The 19,739-nt window shown below is 38.0% G+C and overlaps 1 protein-coding gene and 3 long non-coding RNA genes across 5 annotated transcripts in view; all 4 read right to left on the bottom strand.

Moving 5' to 3' along the window:
- LOC129409736 (uncharacterized) overlaps positions 1–19,739 on the bottom strand; it is a 100,471-nt gene that overhangs the window by 77,200 nt on the left and 3,532 nt on the right. The window lies entirely within an intron of this gene.
- Positions 27–5,188, bottom strand: LOC129409739 (uncharacterized). The gene is made up of 3 exons (XR_008632532.1): positions 5,075–5,188; positions 352–679; positions 27–156 (listed from the first exon to the last, which is right to left on the bottom strand). It is a non-coding gene; the product is annotated as an uncharacterized LOC129409739 (long non-coding RNA).
- LOC129409741 (uncharacterized) lies at positions 7,462–9,067 on the bottom strand. Of its 2 annotated transcripts, XR_008632535.1 has the most exons (4): positions 8,974–9,067; positions 8,168–8,904; positions 8,042–8,086; positions 7,462–7,489 (listed from the first exon to the last, which is right to left on the bottom strand). It is a non-coding gene; the product is annotated as an uncharacterized LOC129409741 (long non-coding RNA). The 2 variants fall into 2 exon arrangements; XR_008632534.1 differs by having other exon boundaries at positions 8,168–9,024.
- LOC129409738 (uncharacterized) lies at positions 14,886–19,531 on the bottom strand. The gene is made up of 4 exons (XR_008632531.1): positions 19,394–19,531; positions 19,053–19,115; positions 16,977–17,042; positions 14,886–14,952 (listed from the first exon to the last, which is right to left on the bottom strand). It is a non-coding gene; the product is annotated as an uncharacterized LOC129409738 (long non-coding RNA).

The raw sequence follows: 19,739 nt of genomic DNA, 5'->3' as shown, positions 1-19,739 counted from the left end.
ATGAGTCTGTCTCTGACCCAACCAACCTGAAGTGAAGGAGGTGATGCTCTTTCCCTTCCTGATCCTGCAGAGTCCAATTTAGATTATGAACTGTGGCGCCCCCTGGAGACGAACATGGCAGCTCAACCACTCCAGACTGATTCACAAACAGCTCATCTTCAACAGAGTCAAAGTTTACACTGTTAATCTCACTGAATCTCAGCAGAAGGAAATATGAACATAAATTTAAACTTTTTAACAATATTAACTGACACTTAAATTAAACTATCAAATTATAATGACTTTTATTGTTTTCAAAGCCATAACTCAATAAAACAAATGAGATAATGAAATAATTCCACAAACTCTCACCTGCTTCTGTCACTGTCACATTCATTTCATGGGAGATTTTCTTTTTTTCATGTGAAGAAATTTTAGCCTCACACGTGTACATCCCACTGTCCATTGAGGTAATGTTCTTCAGGATCACACTGAGATCTCCAGATTTTAAATGTGAATCTTTGAGTTCCACTCGTTTTGAGAAAAATGGGTTTTGGCTCATTATGTCGCACTTTGCCGTCTCTGTACAAAAGGACATATCTGTCTTTACCCTTCAGTTTCCATTCAAGGATCACAACTTCACCTTCAGGGGCCTGGCAGGGAAGTTCCAGTTTAAATGGGGTGCTGATTTTCTCTGGCACTAAAACAGACAAAGTTAACACTGTTAATGACAGCCTTTGTGCAATTGGAGTGCAATAGTTTCAACTAATACTGTATATGTATATATATATACTGTATATGTATATATATATATATATATATATATATATATATACTGTATATGTATATATATATACTGATATGTATATATATATATATGTATATGTATATACATACTGTATATGTATATATATATGTATATATACATACTGTATATATATATATATATATATATATATATATATATATATATATATATATTATATATATATATATATATATATATACACACACACATATATATGCTAAAATGTAGTTTGAAACGTAATCCATTAAATTACTTAAAGTGAGTAACGTAATCTGAATACATTGGATTACTTGATATTGTCTTGCTTTTTAAAACTACATGTAGCAACCACATCCTGAAAATTCATGTTTGGTCTCTTCAAATTGTCTGTTGAGCCCAAGTCTCCATGAATAGGCAGTTGTTTGCTGTAGAGAAGCAAAGATGAGGAAATCTTAACATAAGATAAGTCTGCTTAAAGACAATTAAAAGCCCAGTCTTTACTTAACCATATTAAAAAATATTGATAGAGAAAATGATTTCTATATGAGATCACTGCTGCCTGAAATTATGTCCACCTACTGTTAGGTGATATATTGTTTACACCTTTCCTGGTTTAGTTTTAGACCTGGTTTAGTTCCGGTTTAGTCCTGGTTTAGTCCTGGTTTTAGTCCTGGTTTAGCCCAAAATGTGTGAAAACTACCACCATGTAATCCATTTATTTCAACAAAGTAACGGTAATTCCAATTACCACTCATGAAAACAGTAACTGTAACTGAATACAGTTACAATTTGTACTCTGATGACGTAACACCGTACATGTAATCCGTTACTCCCCAACACTGCATATACACATGTAAATATGCAGAGTCTAAAAACAAAAGCACTTTCCTGACTGGTACATTGGTACATTGGTACATTTGTGGTGTAAATGCAGAGACTGGTCTGAGCACAACAAGGAGCTGCATTAGTCATTTGTGGTTTGGTCTGACAAAAGTAAAGAGCTCACAGGAAGAGCTTCACAAACATCACTAGAGGAACAGGTGTGATGGAAGCCACCACTCTGCTCTGTGAGTGTAACTACTCAGGTTTTCTTTTGTCTTCAATTTAAAATTGAATAACTTCTGTAAAATTGTCTCTTTTTTTGTAGTTTGGGCTTTACTGGTCTTTACTTGTCCGTTCTACCCCACACTCCAAGGTCAGTCTCTCAGCTCTATTTTCACCTATTAGCCCTGATATAATATTTCTCAGCAAAAATACATTTGGGGATGTCTTTTGTTTCATTCAGGCATATTTTTATTCACCTATATGTAGAAAAAAAAAAATGAAATTAAAGTTCTGAAACAGTCAAGGGTGGTCAAGGATAGTGATTTTCAGCCATTTCACTGACATCAGTGGAGTCCAGTGCCACTGCACTGGGCAGGGATCAATAATGATTTATATGCTTTACTTTTATTGTGGAGGTGTAACAAATCTGAGAGAAAAGAGCACTGATGGACTTTGTGTGCAGGTCTTCTCTGAAATGTGCCTCTGCCACCTCAGCTATTACACAGCGTTCATGCATGCATGTCGGCTATTCACATTTCTGCTTCTGTTCGTGACTCAGTATTTTGAGCATATACAAAAATCATTCATCTGTTGTGAACTCTTTTTTCAAAACCCAATGGAAACTAGGCATTTTGCCTCTAATCTGGTGAAGGAAATATTTGCTTTATGACCTTAATATTACTGCACATTGTCCATTCAAATAAAGACTAAACTCAACTCAGCATTCCTAATTAATCAAAGCTGCTTCCACAGTGACATTTCTCAGACAGTGGGCACTAACTTCCGCTCAGAAAATAGTATTTATGTTTTACTGGACACCACTTGAAAGCAGCATTATATTGTGTACATGTCTCCAGTTAACATTTCCAGATCACTCATTACCCTATAATTACTCAGCTCTGCTCCAGCCGTAAACTGTGGACAGAGGGCAGTAACTGTTGTGTGAAAATATTGTGTCTCTCACAGTGCGTCTGAGAGTGAGTCCTGACAGGCTCCAGTTCGTCAGATGGGACTCAGTGTCTCTGATCTGCACTCCTCCTGAGGCCTCTGGACGCTGGGTTGTGGTCAGAAAATACCAGCACAAACACCCGGGGGCGCTGTGAGGATGACTGGGGCAGACTTAAGGACTCTGTGTGTGTACAGTTGGGGCACTTGTTCCAGAGGACAGTGGTCTGTACTGGTGTGAGCGAGGAGCACACATGTCTGAAGCTCTCAGCATTACTGTGTCTGCACAAGGTAACTCCAGACTGAAAACAGCTCAGCAGCACAGGTCCTCAGTACCACCAACTACAGCTGACTTTAGTCATGGTTTTGTTTTAGTGTTTCAACACCTTTAACAATAGGGAGGGTGATACAGTTGGAGCCAGATCACCATTCATGTTGACTAGCATATTTAAAAACTGCACCTCACTGTTGCTGTTTGACTCATATGTTTTCTTTCACAGAGTTAAGACCACCCACTGACCCAACCCCAAGCCCCTTCAGTGAGACTTCACCCCCCTCAGCAGAGACTCCTCCCCCCTCAGAGCGCCCCCTGGCTGTGGCTCTGATTTGCCACCTGCTGGTGCTGTGTCCCTATGTGCTGTCCACTGTTATCATGGTCTCTCTCTGCAGACACATGCAAACAGGTGAGGGGCCTTGTCTGTGAAAAACTCCACTACTGCTGCAGCCAGTTTAGTAATAAAAATGTACATACATGTATCTATATAGATTTTATATTTTACACTGAAAGACATTCCTTCACATTATTGATTCACTCCACTCTCGGTGGTGCTACCTGTTTGTCTCCATGGATGGAGATGTTTTGTGTGGAAATGTTCAACATTGTGGCATTAAAATAATTTTGTATTTATTCAAATTAATGCAGGTATTTTTATTCTTAGAGCCACATTTGCTACATGTGTCTCTTCTTGGTTTGTCACCAAAGTGATTTTTGATTTATTTACAAATACAGTGTGCAGTGGTCTGATTTTTGACACAAACTGCTGCTTTTATAATATTCTTTAAGGAGAATAGGTTAAATGTACAAATTTACAACAAAAAAACTATTATTTTTATTTGTTTGATTTATTGATTGGGGACGAGTATGTACTTTAAACAGTACAGTATTATAGCAGCCTTGAGTATTCCATTAGTATTTCACCATCTCATAATTGTAAAGTTACTCTTTTTGGTCTCTGCAGAGGAGGCCCCTCCCCCTGTGACGCGGGATTATGACATCACAGCGATTGCCACTGAGCATGACTTTTGATGCAGCAGCCTCCTGTGCCCCTCTGATTCTTTGTTTATTTTATGTTGGGCACAAAGCAGAATGACCTGTTGATCTGGTTTTGGTTTGTGAGTTGGAGGCGATGCTCCTTCTGTTTGCTCTGCACAGAGTCACTATAAAATCATTTGAATATTGTCAAACACAGCGGTCCTTTCCCCAGTCCTGGTCCTGGTCCTGGTCCTGGTTTAGTTTTGGTCTTTTCAATACTCGTTATCCTGCTTCTTCTGAGCATGTTTGAAGTCCTAATCTGTCATTTAAATTCAGCATTCAGATGATCTAATTGTTAAAGTGCACTGTGTAACATTTCTGAGACTGTCAGCCATCTGTTTGTCCCTATGGAGATATTATTGCTTTGCCTGGAATGTTCCACAGTGTGGCATAATCACCATGTAAGCAAGTAGAGTATGGCACAAGGCCCAGTACAGTTAGATCTGTGGAGAAATCAAAACGACCACAGTGACAAAAGACATAATTTTAATGCCATACTCTCGAACATTTCATATTTCATCATTTACTTGGAGACAATCAGATGTGCGCCAACACACCACAAAAGTTACATGAGGTTTCTTTAAGTTCATAACGGGGTCATATAATTCCAGCTATGTGTGTGCCTTTTTCACTGTAATGACATTTTGGCAGATTTGAACCTGCCCCAGTTTCACTGTTGGCCTCAGTCCAAACTCATGCCTCATTCTTAAGACCAGGTCTTAGTATACAAGCACATTTCACAACTTTCATGGACCAAGTGAGAGTAAGCATTCCAATCTGACTTCCTGTTTGTGAATGAAATAAAAACAGTTTTAAATTTGATGCAGCCAGCACACAGCTGTCAGATACTGTCACTAGGAATTATCACACAACAAATGTATGAGGACGCGAATTTAACTACCAGAACAAAGATTTAGGTTCTGATTTAGTCCTGGTTTAGTTCTGATTTAGTCCTGGTTTAGTTCTGATTTAGTCCTGGTTTAGTCCTGGTTTAATTCCTGTCTTACCTGGAGGAGAGTCGACATGAGCTGGTAAAGTCCAATACGAAAACACGAGACAAAACATGCACGCTGTAGCCATGTTCAGACTACAGCCGTGTTCAAACTACAGCTGTGTTCAAACTAAAGCCGGCTACAGGAAGAACATCCTCAGACAATACCCTCACAATTCCAACCAATCACAGCCAAGAGGGGCGGGGCTTTTACAATTGCTCTGTGTCTGATTCCTTCCTCTGTGCTTGAGCAAAAAATATCTTGCCCCAGTACAGACATATATGTACTGGGACAAATATGCAGAGTATGAGGTCAAAATAAGACTGTTGTGTTCTGTCTGCATCTAATTACAAAGCATTTTATTGACCGATAATCAGGAAGTGCGCGTTTGGAGACTAGGTGTTTTGCCATCTTTACAGCAGCTCTCTGTTCTGGTTTCTGAAAGTTGTGAAAAGTGCTTTTAAATTCATTGTGGTGGAGTAATTAGTATGCTCAGAATGCAAGTAAATGCTCATTTTTAAAACAGCTTAAAACAGTATAAATCAGGTACAACACCTTCATGTTAAAGCTGCACTGTGAAACTTTTCTGGTGGAAGGTATCTGCTTCTCTCCATGGAGGTGCTGCCTGGAATGTTCCGCGGTATGGCATTACATTTGTTTATCTATATGAAGACAGCAGGTGGTATCATAAGGGCCAAGTTACATGTCAGGTCTGTGGAGAGGCGAGCCCATTCACAGTAAGAATGCAAGTTTTTAGGTCAATAACAGCTCATGTTATTGAGTAAATGCGCGATGGATAAGTTTAATGCCACAGCAGGACATCCAGGACAAAAGAATAACACATCTATGGAGACCAGCAGATGGTGGACTCTCCTCCATAAAAGTTACACAGTGCACCTTTAATACATCTTAATATGTCCAAGATTTTTTAAACCTTTATTTAGATTCTAATACTGAAAATGTGCACTTTTGGTCATTTTTACATATCTAGATAACACCAAGATCATATTTTATACAGTGATGTACTCAGAAAAATCATTGTATTTATTTTCACCTGCAATGTTTCAAAATGCTACAGTTTATTTTCTTTGTGGTTTAAATAAATAAATTAATAATAATAATAAAATACATTGTGAAATATTTCATACAAAGTTAGTTCACTGTAACACAAATTCAGTCCAGTTACTAAACTGAAACTTGTGTTCAGTTCAGTAACTGGACTGTTCCCTACTTGAACATATAGTAGTTTTCAGACACTTTTACTTCCACTTAAGTAATATATTTTACAGTGTAACAGCACTCTTATTGAGTAAACATTTTGGTTTTGTGACTAAGTCTACAAGAGACAAAAGCTTCATGTTGACAATATGAAATCATGAAATCGTGTTAACATTGTGTAACTTTTCTGGTGGAGGGTTTGTCAAATGCTATTCTCCATGCAGATTGCTTATTGATTATTGCTTTGTCTGGAATGATTCACAGTATGGCATTAAACCTCATGGAGGTCAAACCAGGCGAAGTTACAGGTCAGATCTGTGGAGAGGTGACCCCGCTCACAGACAGAATGCCTGGTTTCTAGGTATTTTTGAGCTATAAAACCACCTGTAATTGAATAAATGTAAATTAGTGCTGTTTAATGTCATACTGTGGAATATTCCAGGCAGAACAATGATGTATCCATAGAAACAAGCAGGTGACAGACCTCCTACCAAAAAGTTACACATTGCACCTTTAAATGTGATATATAACATAAATTAATTCTTTGGAAATACCATAGTGTGTTCTTTATTTAATATTTGACCTGCATGATTTCAAATAGAGATAGACCGATATATTGCTTGGCCGATATACCATGCCGATATTTGGCCTTTTTTAAGTGTAAATCTCCAGCACAGACCGATATTTTGTTTTGGGCGATCTGCTGCCTAAAAATGCACACAAACCTTTGTATTAACACTTTAATACGAAGAGATAGATACATAGCTCTCTTATAGGTTTGTGGTTAAAAAAAAAAGAAAGTGCTTCAGCAATTGCCCAAATGAAAAAATACAATGTAAAAAAATTCAATAAATAACAACATACTGTGCAAGTAACAGGGTATTTAAACAATAGAACATAATTTTGAGCATTAAATCATAGTTTTTTGTTTTATATTCCTGTGTGGCCTTATATCTCTGTACTCCCTCAGTTCTGCAGGTATGTTCCATAGTGGTCCATGGGCGTATACTAGTCTATGTGCTCTTATAATTGTTCTGATTCAGCTCAAGATCATTCTAAAGCTATTCAGGACAGGTTCATTTCTGTCTTCTGAGTGTGACTTATGAGCTGGACTGGTCAGACTTATGTAAAATAATGCAAATAATAAGAGACACTGAATGAACTCCGATCATGAGATATTGACATTTGCATAGTCGCTTGTTTCCTCAGCATCTGCAAAAAAAGGAAACATGTTTTAATACATTTAAAGGTCCTATATTAAGAAAAACTGACTCTTGTGAACTTACAGTATAGCCGTATTATAATGTTACCTCATCAAAACATACCTGAAGTTTTGTTTGTTTCATTCACACAGTTTGAGTAATCCTATTATTAGTCTGTTGACATCTCTCAGCTCAAAATACTCTGTTCCACCTTGTGATGTCATGAAGCAGGAGTTTTCAAGTTAACAAGTACCTTTTACCTTTAGTTTAGTAGAGATTTGCTATTCCAGGGCTGAAATCATCCAAATGATATTTGGTGAAGGTGTATGGAATTGAAAAACACAGTGGAGTGCTTCCAGTATTGCCACATGACATCACAAGGTGGAACAGAGTGTTTTCTGTATAACAGAAGAACTCAGCCTAAATATGCAGGATTTGTGTATGAATGAAACAAAACACAACTCCAGGTATGTTTGTAATGAGAAAACAACATTATAAATAGATGAGAAAATAGTGTAATACAGATCCTTTAAAGTTGACTGTATACTAATCCATACTGTACCTTTGCTGTTTGAGCCTCTGATAGGTTCATAGACATTAACATCACCTGCAGATAATGTTTAAAAAGTTAAATTATTACAACAGTTGTATAAAGTTGAATTTGAATTGTTTGTTTAGTTGAACTGACTGTGAAGAAGAGATGAATACAACTGCTGCTGATTGTCGGCAGGTGAATCCTCCGGGTCATTTTCAGCGTCACTTAAACATCAAGATTATGTTTACACGACAAGTCACGAGTTTGGACACACCTTCTCATTCACTGTATGTTTTTTTGTTTACTTCTTTCTATATTTTCTACATATAGAAGACATCAAATATATGATACAAACATGATATATGGAATTGGAGGAAAGGAAAAAAGTGTTTTAACTCAATTAAATATGTTTTTCATCATCACTATTATTTTTTATATATATAGCACTTTTCTAAACACTCAAAGACGCTATACAGAGAATACAATTAAAAAGAGTATTCTATTCAAATCCTCAAAGTATCCATCCTTTACTTTGTTGACAGTGCTGCAAACCCCTGGCCTTCTCTCAGTGATGATAAAGTCTCCTGAAATGGTTTTCACTTCAAGCTGTGTCATATCAAGGTCAAGAAATGCTAAAAATGCAAAGCAGTGATCAAAGAAAAGGGTGGCTATTTTTAAAAATCTAAAACAAGTTTGGAGTTACTTTGAGTTTATTTTTTGTTTCCGACATTCCATATGTGAGAATCTACAGGTGAATAATCATAGAAATAAGGAAACATGAATGAAAAAGTGTGTCCAAACTTTTGATTGGTAGTCTAAATAAAACTCTTTATGATACAAACCACTAACTTAAAATGATCTGAATAAGACCCACCTGTTCTGGCATCTTTCTGTAAAAAATAAAAAGATACTGAAAAACACTGAAACGTTCTTCTTGTGATTTAGTGCTGAAATCTTACCTGTAGTTTTTTTGTACCAACAGACGACTATCAGGGTGAGAAGAATGACAGCACACACCAGGCCAGCAATAATAATAGGCCCATTAGAATTGACTAAAAAGACAAAAAGTGAGTATTGTTTTACCTGGAAGTCTAAGATATTTTTCCATATATACACTAACAACCATTATATTTACATGAGTAACTTTTTTTAAAGAAATTGTACTGTTCAGAGTGCTTTAACTCCTAACTGAGTAATATTTTTTGTTGAAATAACTGTACTTTGAATGAATGAAATGTTTCTCTGCCCACTGAGAGTAATTTGTCTCATTTTGTGTCTATCCTTTGAAAATAACAGAATTTGTGCAATATTTAATATTTTGTTCATACAATTAGGTTAACTTCAAATTATAAATTAGATATTATGTCCAGACAGTTGATCTACTTTCGAGTAGTATTTTTCCTAAATACTTTCTTGAACCACTACTTTGTACTTCTACCTGAGTTGAATGTTATTGTGAAGCAACGTTACTCTTACATGACTACATTTTTAGCTACTGTATCCACCTCTGGTAACAACTACTACAACAACAACTACTACTACAACTACTACTAACCTGTATCATTGCCTTTGGTTGATTGGCAGTTGATGCTCTTGCTCTCTGACACCTCACTGACCATATTAGAACACAGTACATATAACGGTAATGGTGCCATCTTGTGATGTAAGAGGGTACTCCAGCATGGGTCCATTGTAGTTCCTGTTGTTCACTGTCCACCTGTAGCTCACGTCTTTGTGAAATTCTGAGCTGCACTGTGTCAGAACTACACAGGAGCTGTTTGTGGTTTGGGTGGTGTTGATGACAGTCACAGTGGGTGTCAACGTCAGGACTTCTGCAAAATTCAAAATATTTACAGTTAGAGTGATTATGTATCTATAACCTGCTGTCAACTGTCTGATATTTAAATATAGATTTATTTGAGCACAACTTGGCTAATTCACAATGAATGGAGCAGGAAGTGCGACTGCAGTTTTGAGAGACGTGGAACTAGCCAGGCAGCCGGGGCCTATTACTGCCAAATATCATATACAAAACAAAATGGAGTCAAAATGAACCAAATAGTCACAATTATTATAATGAAATACAACATTTTTTTTCCAAACAATAAAACAGGCCAAAAACAAAAAAAAAGCTATTAAAATATACAATATCTATAGAAAATACTTACAACAATATCACTCTCCACTACATTTCATGTTACAATTTATCTTATTTGGTTAAGTATGCATGAGTTTTTGTTTTGTTTTGTTTTTTGTTTTTATGCTCTCTTGTGTAGTTGACTCCATATCACCCCAGGTATCATATGTGTTATTTATGTGATTTTGTGGGTCTTTGATGTCCCTGTATTTGAACATGTTGAATAAAAAAAAGGCAAAACAAAGAACAAAAAAACCAAACAAAAACAAAACAACAACAAAAAATCCACTAGGACAACATTTTTAAACAGGGTCATTTACAGTAGTTTATGACTCAGTTTCAAGAACAGGACCATGGCCATTTAAAATAAAGAGGAAATAAATCCACTTTCTCGGCTAAACTGTGTATCATAGACTGTATTTGGTGTTATCTGTTCCTTGGGATTTTTAGCAACTTAAGTGCCAACTAAATAAATTTGCAACTTTCTGTTCGAAAATGGCTGCAGGGGCAGAGTTTGTGGATACCTGTTTGACCAATCACAGTGCTCCTTATACCTCCAAACCCCACCCCTCCTCATCCTAGTCACTCTCCCCTGCCCCAGTTTAGCAGCTCTATTAGAAATGTGGTTGTGGGCGGAGTCCCTCTGTAAAGAGACGCAAAACTGACTTTTGTGAGTCGTGGTATAACTGGAGTTGTGTTTTATTTCATTTACATGTTTTAGTAAACCTTTATCATTAGTCTGTCTACAGATCCAAAACTCAAAATGCTCTGTTCCACTTCCACCCTATGATGTCACGTAGTGGTAGTTTTCAAGTTAACAGCTTTAACCTTCTACTTTTTTGTTCAGTAAAGATTGGCAATTCCAGGGCTGAAATTATCCAGATGATTCTAGTGAAGGGGTATGAAGTTTAAAAACACAGTGGAGCCCTTCCTGTATTACCGCATGACATCACAAGGTGCAATAGAGTGTTTTCTGTTTAAGAGAAGAATTCTGCCTGAAAATGCAGGATTTTGTAAAAACTAAACTCCAGGTACGTTTGTGTTGAGGAAACAACAGTAGATCAGAAAACAGTGTAATATGGGTCCTTTAAGTATTACAGTAATTTGTAATAGGTCATATGAATAAACATAGCTGTAGTCTCACCTTGTACCACTAGTTTGATGCAGTATGTACGGGTCTTTGTCCTGATGTTCCCTGTGAGATAAAAGTAAAATCCCCAGAGTCTGTGGTCTTCAGCTCTTTTAATGTTAAACTGTAATTTGTTTTGTCCATTGTCTCTCGGCCAGAAAACTGATGTCCAGTAATATCTGCTTTTGAGTCTGCAATTTTTTTTTTGATTATATTTCCACTGCGCCTTAGTGATTGTTTCTTTGATTGGTCCTGGAGACAGCACAATGTTTCCTCCCTCTCGTCCATACTCTGTTTGACAACTGGAAACCTCAAGAGCTGAAACAAATCAAATGAAATGGGGGGTCAAAAAGTCTTAGTATTTTAGAATAAAAATACATTAGCCACAGAAGAAAAAATAATGCAAATAAATCTGCCAAATACAATGCTTTTCTAATATAATGTATAATATTACTGTGATTAAAAGGAAAAAAAAATGAAGTCAATCACAAATTTGAAACAGCTCAGTCAAAACAAAGAAGCGAGTAAAAATTGTTATAAGAGGATCCATGCAGAAGTAATTAAGCCAAGAACTATGCTCAAGTAAAAGGAATGTTACTTCAGAATAATATGTCTTAAGTAAAAGCACAAAGTAGTCCAAGCAATTACTCAAGTAAAGTATTTGGGAAAAGTACTATTGAAGTAACTGTAGGGACATAAGCTCTGATTTATAATTTGGAATTGAAAATGACAGATTTTGTGCATTATTTAAAGCACAAACACAAACATGAGAAAAACTAAATCATATCTGAAGGAACGGTGCAAGAAACATAAATGTTCATAAATCATTTTTTTATTGTCAAGATAAAGCTTTTGTCACGTACTCACAGTGGGAAGAAGAACCACAACTTTTACTCAAGTAAGTACTATTACTTCATTTAAAATATTGCTCAAGTAGAAGTAAAAATATTCTGCTAGAAAAGTGCAAATTCTTACTCAAGTAAATGTACAACTGATCTCTGCTACTATCCCATTATTTTCTACAAAGTGAAATTTGCTATTTAAAGGTGCATTGTGTAACTTTTCTTGGGCTTGAGTACGACATTAAACTTATCTGTCTGCACGGATGCAAACAGGCCAAGGTACAGATCATATCAGTGGAGAGACACGAGCTCATTTACACAAGAATTTCTGAACATTAAAATCACTTCAAGGCTGAATAGAGTTTTAATGCCATACTGTGGAACATATCAAACAACGCAACAGCAGTACCCTCCACCAGAAAAGTTACACAATGCACCTTTAAGCGGCTTATGTTAACTAAGTTAATATTTTTAAAAGATAACATACTGTGACTCGGGACTCCAAGAAGCAACAGAGGTTTAAGTGTGAAGAAAACACAGAACAAAATGGGACGATCTCTGGACATGGCTGAATCTACTTCTTCTTTCCTCGTGTGACCCTGTGAGAGACAAGTGCAGGACAGTGACAAATGACCGTCCTATTATTTAACAAGAGAAGTACAACCCAGTGTGTTAATATGTGTACAAAACCCCATCCTGTAGTTTAATAGCAGACTCACATACCTTAAACAGCCTATATTACTGTATTATTTTCTGATCTGTGTTATAATATGGCAAAGTTATAATATTGTTTCCTCATCAAAAACATACCCAGAGTTGTGTTTTGTCAGTGTAAATATTAGAATTACTTTCACACTAACCTTCTACATAATCTAAAATGACACAAATATTTTTTGTTCAGTAAAAATGATAAATTCCAGGGCTGAAATTATCCAAATGATTTTAGTGTGTATGAAGTTTAAAAACACAGTGCAGCACTTCCTGTTTTACAAGATACAGACACATATCTCATCCAGTATCCAGTGTGAGGTATGTGCAAGAACAAAACCGCACTGTAGTTTAAAAGCACATTCACATCACTTTAAAGGCCTTATACTAGTATTAAAGTATTTTCTGATCTGTGTTATAATATGGCAAAGTTATCATATTGTTTCCTCATCAAAAACATACCCAGAGTTGTGTTTTGTCAGTGTAAATGTTAGAATTACTTTCATACTAACCTTTCTACATAATCTAAAATGACACAAAAGAGAATATCACAAATTCAAAACAAAAATGAGTTGAGATGAAGGGAGCATTCTGACCAGACGATGGCGCTGTGTGACAGTAAACAGTACAAAAGTGTGATCAACTTTTAAATAGACTTTATTAAACAAGAAAACAAGTGCAAACTGGGTACATTTACAACTGTCTGGTCAAAAACACCTACATCTAGTTTTCCAGTAGTTTTCAAGTGAACAGTTACCTTTTACTTTTTGCTTAGTAATGATTGGTAAATCCAGGGCTGAAATTATCCAAATGATTCTAGTGTGTATGAAGTTTACAAAATGCAGTGGAGCACTTCCTGTATTACCAGATACAGACACATATCTCATCCAGTATCCAGTGTGAGGCATGTGCAAGAACAAAACCACATCCTGTAGTTTAAAAGCACATTCACATCACTTTAAAGGCATTATACTAGTATTAAAGTATTTTCTGATCTGTGTTATAATAAGGCAAAATTGTTTCCTCATCAAAAACATACCCAGAGTTGTGTTTTGTCAGTGTAAATGTAAGAATTGCTTTCATACATAATCTAAAACGACCACAAATTCAAAGCAAAAAATGAGTTGTGATGAAGGGAGCAATCTGACCAGAAGATGGCGCTGTGTGACAATAACAGTACAAAAGCATGATAAACTTTATAAATACTTTATTGTACAAGGAAGCAAGTGCAAACTATGTTGAATGAAAAAATATAAAAATTATATAAGCTGATCATCAGAAGTCTTACATTCACATGTTATAATTTTTACATGAGCTGATTTTATTTCTTTTAGAGACACTTCAGAGTTTTATTTTTTAAAGAATATTGCATAGAAAAGTAAATTAGCATTTTTGTTCATTATAATTAACACTACAAAATGTTATTTGTCATTTGTCAAATGCTTGTCTCTATGGAGATGCTATTGCTTTGTCTGACATGTTTCACAGTAATGGCATTAAACCTTTCTTCATGGACACCAAACCAGACCAAGTTACAGGTCAGATCTGTGAAGAGGCGACCTCTCACAGCCAGAATGTGTTTGTTTGGTTGTTTTTTAGGTATTTTTGAGCTATGAAACCATCTGTAATTTAATAAATGTAAGGTAGAACTGTTTAATATCATAATGTGGAACAATCCAGACAAAGCAATGACATATCCATAGAAACAAGTAGGTGACTGGCCCCCAACCAAAAAGTTACATAGTGCACCTTTAATATCTGAAATGCTCAATGCAATAAAATGTCTGTCAGTAAAGCTTCAAGCATATAAGTTTGGTCAGCAAAAAACAAAAAACAATTGGATCTAGATGGATATTTTAGATGTTTAGTTCTGATTTAGTTCTAGTTTAGTTTCGATGTAATCGCAGTTCAGTCCTGATTTGTTCTGGTTTAGTCCTGATATAGACCTGGTCAGTCCTGTTTTAGTTCCGGTATAGTCCTTGTTTAGTCATGGTTTAGTCCTGATTAAGTCTTGCAGTAAATAAGGGTGAAGTCCTGGTTTGGTTAGGCCGGACTCTGATCTCTGTGCCGGTTCTTGCATCGCTGTGTCTCTGCATCCTCTCCTCAGCTCTGGCAGCTGGATCTAAAAAACAGAAATAATCATATAACATCAAGAATATTCCAAATTAAACACATTTTAAGTTATTACATTATACATTACTTATAAATGACTCTGGTCAATTGGTATAAAAAATACTTCTATATCAGGCATTTTTATGGCATTTAATTTATTTATTGAATTAGGGGAGTTTTTGTTGTTTCACAAAGATCACAAAGTTTATTTGTATTGGAAAATTCATATTCTATACTAGAAAACATAACATGGACCTAACACAATAAGATTAAAAAGATGCATAAAAAAGTATTGGAACTTTGCAACTGTTTGGATTTTAGTTTTGTACAAATATGACACTAGCTCTGTTATAGTTACATTCTGGTTCAGTCCTGGTGTGGTCCTGGTCTGATCCTCGTCTAGTCCTGGTCTAGTCCTGGTCTAGTCCTGTGCAGTCCTGTGTAGTCCTGGTCTAGTCCTGGTCTAGTCCTGGTGCAGTCCTGGTGTAGTCCTGTCTAGTCCTGGTCTAGTCCTGGTCTAGTCCTGGTGCAGTCCTGGTGTAGTCCTGGTCTAGTCCTGGTCTAGTCCTGGTGCAGTCCTGGTGTAGTCCTGGTGTAGTTCTGGTCTAGTCCTGGTCTAGTCCTGGTCTAGTCCTGGTCTAGTCTTGGTCTAATCCCCGTCTAGTCTTGGTCTAGTCCTGGTCTAGTCTTGGTCTAGTCCTGGGCTAGTCATGGTCTGGTACTGGTCTGATAGTGGTCTACTCCTGGCTTGGTTTTGGTGTAATCCTGGCCTAGTCCTGGTTTGATCCTGCTCTAGTCCTGGTCTAGTCCTGGTCTAATCCTGGTCTAGTCCTGGTCTGATCCTGCTCTAGTCCTGGTCTAGTCACGGTCTGGTACTGGTCTGATAGGGGTCTAGTCCTGGCTTGGTTTTGGTGTGGTACTGATCTCTACTCCTGGTCTAGCCCTGGTCTAGTCCTGGTCTAATCCTGTCTGTCTGTCTAGTCCTGGTCTATCCTGGTCTAGTCCTGGTCTAGTCCTGGTGCAGTCCTGGTGTAGTCCTGGTGTAGTTCTGGTCTAGTCCTGGTCTAGTCCTGGTCTAGTCTGGTCTAGTTGGTCTAGTCTAGTCTTGGTCTAGTCTAGTCTGGTCTAGTCTAGTCTGGTCTGGTACTGGTCTAGTCCTGGTCTAGTCTGTCTAGTCTAGTCTGGTCTAGCCCTGGTCTAGTCCTGGTCTAGTCCTGGTCTAGGTCTGGTCCTGTCTAGTCTTGGTCTAGTCCTGGGCTAGTCATGGTCTGGTACTGGTCTGATAGTGGTCTACTCCTGGCTTGGTTTTGGTGTAATCCTGGCCTAGTCCTGGTTTGATCCTGCTCTAGTCCTGTCTAGTCCTGGTCTAATCCTGGTCTAGTCCTGGTCTGATCCTGCTCTAGTCCTGGTCTAGTCACGGTCTGGTACTGGTCTGATAGGGGTCCAGTCCTGGCTTGGTTTTGGTGTGGTACTGATCTCTACTCCTGGTCTAGTCCTGGTCTAGTCCTGGTCTAGTCCTGGTCTACTCTTGGTCTAGTCCTGGTCTAGTGTTGGTCTAGTCCTGGGCTAGTCATGGTCTGGTACTGGTCTGATAGTGATCTACTCCTGGCTTGGTTTTGGTGTGGTACTGATCTCTAATCCTGGCCTAGTCCTGGTTTGATCCTGCTCTAGTCCTGGCCTAGTCCTGGTCTAGTCACGGTCTGGTACTGGTCTGATAGGGGTCTAGTCCTGGCTTGGTTTTGGTGTGGTACTGATCTCTACTCCTGGTCTAGCCCTGGTCTAGCCCTGGTCTAGTCTGGTCTAGTCCTGGTCTAGTCCTGGTCTGATCCTGCTCTAGTCCTGGTCTAATCCTGGTCTAGTCCTGGTCTAGTCCTGGTCTAGTCCTGGTCTGGTCCTGCTCTAGTCCTGGTCTTGTCCTGGTCTAGTCCTGCTCTAGTCCTGGTGTGGTCCTGGTCTTGTCCTGGTGCGGTCCTGGTCTAGTCCTGGTCTAGTCCTGGTCTGTCCTGTCTAGTCCTGGTCTAGTCCTGGTCTTACCTTTGGTCTGGCTGATGGTGATGGTGGAGTAGCAGACAGTGGTATACAAAGAGCTCTCATCAAAATCTGAAAAATCAAGAATTGAATTTGTAAATATTAAAATACAAGTCCATGTTTGTAGTATTTCAGATGTAAAGTGCAGATGTTCCTTTTTTCTCAGATGGAGCAGAAGATCACAGGATCAAACCTCACTCGGCTTTGATGACATGTTTTATTTTTTATTTTACATTTCACATGTTAAGAGTGAGATCATAAAAGTGGGTGTTAAGAGGACATTCAAGTTAGTTTCAGGGTGCTATATGAGTGACGTGAATAGTGGTATATGCCTACATGTTCCTATAGCACTTCATGCACGTTGCAGGAAATAAAACCACAGTGTCAAAGTCTCTAGCACGAGAGGAAATAAGTGAACGGTCAGTGAGATGTGAAACAATCAGAAAAAAACCCACAATTTCAAACTGGTTTTACACAGAGTAGCACAGACACACACAGCAGTGACATTTATAAACCACAGCCTGTTCTGCTGTCACCTGGGCTCAGCCTGTGTGGTCACTGACTAACAATAGTAAGTGATATGATGCTTATGTTTTGCTCTTTATGAGTATTTTATCTTGTGAGGAAAATATTTTATGTCTTGTATTTATGTAAATTAATGTTCTTTTTTATTGTTCATATTTTTGCTGAAAAAGACTCAAGTAGCAATTCTCAACCTCAGAGCTCCAAAACCAGACTTTGAAAAACTCACCGTCCAAGGAACACATCTATGCATTTCCCATAAAGCAACACCTGAAATTGAAGTTTCCAAAGTCAGTGATGATTTTGAGCTGCCATGTTATCTGCTGGTTTTGGTCCACTGTGTTTTCTGAAGTCCACAGTCAACGCAACCATCTACCAGGACATTTTAAAGCATTACAAGCTTCTTTATTCTTACAAGCTTTATGGAGATGCTAATTTCATTTTCCTGTAGGACTTGGCACCTGCCCACACAGCCAAAGGTGACCACTGACCATGGTGTTACTGTGTTTGATTAGCCTGAAAACTCACCTGACCTGAATCTCATGGAGAATTTCTGGGATATTGTCAAGAGAAAGATGAGAGACACACAAAAAAAACAACAATGCAGATGAGCTGAAGGCCACTATCAAAGCAACCTGAGCTTCCATTACACCTGAGCAGTGCCACAGGGAGACCTCCTCCATGCCACAGAGCACTGATACAGTAATTCATGCCAAAATCCCAACTGAATATTGAGTGTACAGAAATGAACTTACTTTCCTTTTCTTTTCTTTTTTTTAAATTTATCTTTAATTTAATTTTCTGAGACACCAAATTTTGTCTGTAAGTCATAATCATCAAAATGTCAAGATATAGAGGCTTGAAAGCTGCACTCTATGCATCACAAGTCTATATAATATGTGGGTTTAACTTTCTAAAGTGAGTGGCAAAAAAATATTGAACTTTTTCATAATATTCACATTTTTTGAGATGTACTAAGTAAGTAAGTAAGTAAGTCTTTATTTATATAGTGCTTTTCACAGACATTTTGTCACAAAGATGCTTTACAGAGCATTATTCAGCATTATTCCATTCACTCTATACCCGGTGATGGTAAGCTACTATTGAAGCCACAGCTGCCCTGGGGCAGAGTGAAGAGCGGCTGCCATGCCAATCAGTACCATCAGTCCCTCTGACCACCACTATCACTCACGCACACACCACTTCCATACTAGGCAATGTGGGTGAAGTGTCTTGCCTAAGGACACAACGACAGTTTTGTGACTGGCGCCCCACTGTGGCACCTGATTTTCCAAGTGGTCTCCCATCCAAGTACTAACCAGGCCAACCTTGCTCAGCTTCTGAGAACTGACAGGATCAGGCTTTGACAAGCCGGTATGGCCACTAGTACTAGTATATTTTAGCACAACTGAAATCAAAAATACATTTTATGTTGACTAAAACTATCCTGAATTTACAGCTGACAAATTGAGCATGGTATTTACATTTGAAGTAGTTAAAGTAATATTTGTGTTTCAAAAGGAGTTAAGTTTTATATCTTATGATCAGTAGAATTCATACCTGTGTGTCTGATCGTCCTCCTCTGCTGCTGGGGTAATATGTGGCTGTTTAATCCATTCTCCTCTGGACAGGTTTCCAAACACCAACAAAGAAATGATTGTGAATGATGAGACATTAAGAATGATTCAGACTTTGAAACTACATAAAAGAAAAAATGAGAGAGAAAATGAGTAATCCTTCATTGGTCCAGGAGTGGTTGAGTGTACAGAAGGTTTTAGAAGTGGTCTGGAGAAGCCATTTTCATCACATGATAAGAGAGAGAATCACAGAGACCATGAACTGAGATGAAAGAGCATTCCTCTTTTCACACACTGAAGACAAAAAAAACTAGAGACACTGACCTGTGTGTCTCTGGCACCGTCTCACCACCAGGACCAGCAGAACCAGGAGGATCAGGACTGAGCCGGTGATCAAACCCAGCACCAGAGACGAGGAGCCCAGAGGAGAGACAGGAGACTGGGCTGAAGGCTGCACTGATGGAGGGGGCTGCTCACATGGACTTTCTCATCTACAAACGTGCAAGGTCCAGTCAGATCAGAGGAACCAGAGACATCAACCAATCAGAGAAAAACAAAAACAGTTGAACCTGCTCTGACCCGGAGTCGACTGGGCAGTGACTTCTCTCCTCTCATCTCACACTGGTACAGGCCTTCATCAAACATTGCCACCTGCTGGAGGGTCATGTGA

The sequence above is a fragment of the Boleophthalmus pectinirostris genome, unplaced genomic scaffold (genome assembly GCF_026225935.1).
Source record: "Boleophthalmus pectinirostris isolate CB_2022bp ecotype Guang Dong unplaced genomic scaffold, ASM2622593v1 HiC_scaffold_20, whole genome shotgun sequence".
Taxonomy (NCBI): Eukaryota; Metazoa; Chordata; class Actinopteri; order Gobiiformes; family Gobiidae; genus Boleophthalmus; species Boleophthalmus pectinirostris.
The sequence above is the reverse complement of the archived record's forward strand: the minus strand, read 5'-3'. Positions and strand labels throughout refer to the sequence as shown.